The sequence below is a fragment of the Cherax quadricarinatus genome, chromosome 7 (genome assembly GCF_038502225.1).
Source record: "Cherax quadricarinatus isolate ZL_2023a chromosome 7, ASM3850222v1, whole genome shotgun sequence".
NCBI lineage: Eukaryota > Metazoa > Arthropoda > Malacostraca > Decapoda > Parastacidae > Cherax > Cherax quadricarinatus.
The window spans coordinates 64,717,559-64,722,558 of NC_091298.1; the positions used below are offsets into that span (position 1 = coordinate 64,717,559).

Sequence of the window (5,000 nt, forward strand, 5' to 3'; positions counted from 1 at the left end):
TCACCTTGTCGATTCCTCTCAGTATTTTATAAGTCGTTATCATGTCCCCCCTGTCCCTGCTGTCCTCCAGTTTCATTAGGTCGATTTCCCATTGGTGAAATGCCTATGATTTTAAACTGATGGAAGATAGAGGTATGGGTGTGTGTGGGAAACAAGCAGGTTGCAACACTAGGGTTGGAAACAGTAAATGTATAAAAGGCATTCAGCATGAAGTAATAAATAAAGACAATAGATCAGGTCAGCAAACAAAGGGGGACAGCAGAGGGCAGCAAGGGACTAGCTCTCTTAAGGTTTACTATACTAATAGCAGGAGTGTAAGAAATAAGATGAGCTAAGATTAATTGCAAGTGCAGGAAACATAGATATTATTGCTATAACAGAGACCTGGCTCAATCTGAAAGATAGAGAGATGCCCTCTGAATGTCACATACAAGGCTATAAATTATTCCACACTGACAGGGTCAACAGGAAAGGTGGTGGAGTAGCGATGTATGTCAGAGACAATTTAAATTGTTGTGTTAGACAAGATATTAAATTAGAAGCGTCAGCCACTGAATCTGTTTGGTTACAGCTTCTCGAGGGCCGAGAAAAACTAATTTTGGGTGTGATTTACAGGGCCCCCAAATCTTGATAGGGAGTGCAGTAAACTTCTATGGGACGAAATTCGTAAGGCATCTACATACGAAAATGTTGTGCTAATGGGAGATTTCAACTATATACAGATTGACTGGAGCAATTTGACAGGAAATTTAGAGTCAGGTGACTTTCTTGATACGATCCAGGATTGTCTTTTAAAACAGTTTGTGACAGAGCCAACTAGGGGAAATAACCTCCTTGACTTGGTTCTTGCCAGTAGGGAAACACTAATTAATAATCTTGAGGTTAATGATGAGCTTGGGGAAAGTGATCACAAATCACTCAGTTTTAATATATCATGGCATTCCCCTAATAATGGCAATCAAGTCTCCGTCCCTGACTTTCGCTTGGCTGATTTCATAGGACTGAAAAATTACTTAGGTGGGCTGAACTGGAATGACCTGACTAAGGGTCAGGTAGGTGGTGATGGTTGCCGATATGATGCTTTCCAGGGCATAGTTCTAGCTGCTCAGTCAAATTATGTTCCAAATAGGGAAATCAGATCAAACAAAAATGATCCTAAATGGATGAACAATAGATTAAAATATCTGATTGGTCAAAAGAGAGGCATATATAGGCAAATCAAAAGAGGAGAGGGGCAATTAAGAAATCGATATATTCAGTTAAAGAGAGAAATAAAAAAGGGAATTAGAAAAGCAAAAAGAGATTATGAGGTTAAAGTTGCAAGAGAATCGAAGACTAACCCAAAAGGATTCTTTCAGGTATACAGAAGTAAGATCAGGGACAAGATAGGCCCACTCAAAAGTTCCTCGGGTCAGCTCACTGACAGTGATAAGGAAATGTGTAGAATTTTTAACACATACTTCCTCTCAGTTTTTACACAGGAGGATACCAGCGATATTCCAGTAATGATAAATTATGTAGAACAGGACGATAATAAACTGTGCACGATTAGGGTCACAAGTGACATGGTCCTTAGGCAAATAGATAAATTAAAACCTAACAAATCCCCAGGCCCTGATGAACTGTATGCAAGGGTTCTAAAGGAATGTAAAGAGGAGCTTAGCACACCTTTGGCTAATCTTTTCAACATATCACTACAAACTGGCATGGTGCCAGATAAGTGGAAAATGGCAAATGTGATACCTATTTTCAAAACAGGTGACAGGTCCTTAGCTTCGAACTATAGACCAATAAGCCTAACCTCCATAGTGGGAAAATTTATGGAATCAATAATTGCCGAGGCAGTTCGTAGCCATCTTGAAAAGCATAAATTAATCAACGAATCTCAGCATGGTTTTACAAAGGGGCGTTCCTGCCTTACGAATTTATTAACTTTTTTCACTAAGGTATTTGAGGAGGTAGATCATGGTAATGAATATGATATTGTGTATATGGACTTCAGTAAGGCTTTTGACAGGGTCCCACATCAGAGACTATTGAGGAAAATTAAAGCACATGGAATAGGAGAAATTTTTTCCTGGATAGAGGCATGGTTGACAAATAGGCAGCAGAGAGTTTGCATAAATGGGGAGAAATCAGAGTGGGGAAGTGTCACGAGCGGTGTTCCACAGGGGTCAGTGTTGGGCCCCCTGCTGTTCACAATATACATAAACGACATAGATGAGGGCATAAAGAGCGACATCGGCAAGTTTGCCGATGACACCAAAATAGGCCGTCGAATCCATTCTGACGAGGACATTCGAGTACTCCAGGAAGATTTGAATAGACTGATGCAGTGGTCGGAGAAGTGGCAGATGCAGTTTAATATAGACAAATGCAAAGTTCTAAATGTTGGACAGGACAATAACCATGCCACATATAAACTAAATAATGTAGATCTTAATATTACGGATTGCGAAAAAGATTTAGGAGTTCTGGTTAGCAGTAATCTGAAACCAAGACAACAGTGCATAAGTGTTCGCAATAAAGCGAATAGAATCCTTGGCTTCATATCAAGAAGCATAAATAATAGGAGTCCTCAGGTTGTTCTTCAACTCTATACATCCTTGGTTAGGCCTCATTTAGATTATGCTGCACAGTTTTGGTCACCGTATTACAGAATGGATATAAATTCTCTGGAAAATGTACAAAGGAGGATGACAAAGTTGATCCCATGTATCAGAAACCTTCCCTATGAGGATAGACTGAGGGCCCTGAATCTGCACTCTCTAGAAAGGCGTAGAATTAGGGGGGATATGATTGAGGTGTATAAATGGAAGACAGGAATAAATAAAGGGGATGTAAATAGTGTGCTGAAAATATCTAGCCTAGACAGGACTCGCAGCAATGGTTTTAAGTTAGAAAAATTCAGATTCAGGAAGGATATAGGAAAGTACTGGTTTGGTAATAGAGTTGTGGATGAGTGGAACAAACTCCCAAGTACCGTTATAGAGGCCAGAACGTTGTGTAGCTTTAAAAATAGGTTGGATAAATACATGAGTGGATGTGGGTGGGTGTGAGTTAGACCTGATAGCTTGTGCTACCAGGTCGGTTGCCGTGTTCCTCCCTTAAGTCAATGTGACCTGACCTGACTAGGTTGGGTGCATTGGCTTAAGCCGGTAGGAGACTTGGACCTGCCTCGCATGGGCCAGTAGGCCTTCTGCAGTGTTCCTTCGTTCTTATGTTCTTATGTTCTCCTCGTAGGACATACCCCTTAGCTCCGGGAATAGTCGTGTTTGACCAGATGTGGGCCAGTAGGTCTTCTGCGGTGTTCCTCCATGCTTAAGTGTGTGTGCGTGCGCGTGTGTGTGTGTGTATGCACAGCAGGTGCGCGCATATAAGTGTACATATGACGGGGTAAATCTGAAGCAGTGCCAACAAGTGCTTCAAGTGCCACAGCTGTGCCAGTGCCTAAGTTCGTAAGTGCCTGTGCACTCTTCTAGTTTACTGCTGTAGTTGTGCTTGTAAATGTTGAGTCGTAGCTACTGGCCTTTCGTCTTGCTACCCAGCAACAACACGCACACACACACACACACACACAGATGAATCACAGAGATGTTAGGAAGTATTTCTTCAGCCACAGAGTAGTCAGTAAGTGGAATAGTTTGGGAAGTGATGTAGTGGAGGCAGGATCCATACATAGCTTTAAGCAGAGGTATGATAAAGCTCAGGCTCAGGGAGAGTGACCTAGTAGCGATCATTGAAGAGGCGGGGCCAGGAGCTCGGACTCGACCCCCGCAACCTCAACTAGGTGAGTACACACACACACACACACACACACACACACACACACACACACACACACACACACACACACACACACACACACGCACACATACACACAGACTTTTCTCAAAGCGAAGGACCTAGGGGTAAGCATAGCGCCGAACATATCCTCCGCATCTAATCAATACTCATCTAAGAGCATTGATTGGCTGAGTCAACAAACATACCTCAGGTCCATCTTGGAGTACACAGCACCAGTGTGGAACCCACATCTGGAAAACGACATTAAAAAAATGAACAAAGTGCAGAGGTTTACAACAAAACTAGTCCCAGAGCTAAGAGGTGTGTTCAACGAGGAGAGGATAACGAAACCGAATCTACTGACACTGAAGGACAGAAGAACCAGGGGAGACATGATAACAACATACAAAATACTCATGAGAATTGATAAGGTAGACAGGCTGTTTGAGAGGCGAGAAACAGGTACTAGAGGACACAGCTGGAAGTTAAAGACACATATAAGCCACAGGGATGCCAGGAAGTATTTCTTCAGCCTGAGAGTGGTCGGAAAGTGATGGAGGGAGACTCGGTACATAGTTTTAAGATCAGGAACCACGTGGGAGCGAGTCTAGATGCGGGGCCATGAGCTCTGACTCGACCCCTGCAACCACGAACAGGTGAGTACACACTCAATGCCAGAACCAGAGCCAAGTACCTACAAGTGCCTGAGAGTTATGCCCTTCTAGCTTGGAAATAAACAGATATGTTATCTAGATTACCTTCCAGATTCACCTTGTGGCACTGGCACTGCCTGTGGCACTGTATGTCCGTCTGTGGTGCTGTCTGTCCGTTTGTGGCACAAACACTGATCTCTGATGATAAATTAGAAACAAGTACAACTCTTGGGTATATTTACTGAGGAAACGTTTCGCCACACAGTGGCGAGAATGAGGTAATCAGTCCCTCAGCCTTGAGTCGATGTGGTCAGTCCATCAATCTTGAATAGAAGGAGACTCGAACCTACGAACATGGTACGCAGAAGGACTGGGCGTATACTCCAGGTATACTCTAAGCAGAGGGGTCCCACAAGGATCGGTATTAGCAGCAGTCCTGTTTCTGGATTATGTGAGGGCTATTCTAGATGGGAGTGAGTCAGATGTATCCCAGGGTCCATACGCAGTTTTAAGAGCAGGTACGATAGTACTTACAAGGCTAGAAGAGAGTCAATCCGATAA

General features: G+C 43.0%; 1 protein-coding gene across 3 annotated transcripts in view; it reads left to right on the forward strand.

Moving 5' to 3' along the window:
* The window catches only part of LOC128686947 (uncharacterized), a 68,704-nt gene that overhangs the window by 24,332 nt on the left and 39,372 nt on the right, over positions 1–5,000 (forward strand). The gene's annotated exons all lie outside the window — the stretch shown is intronic.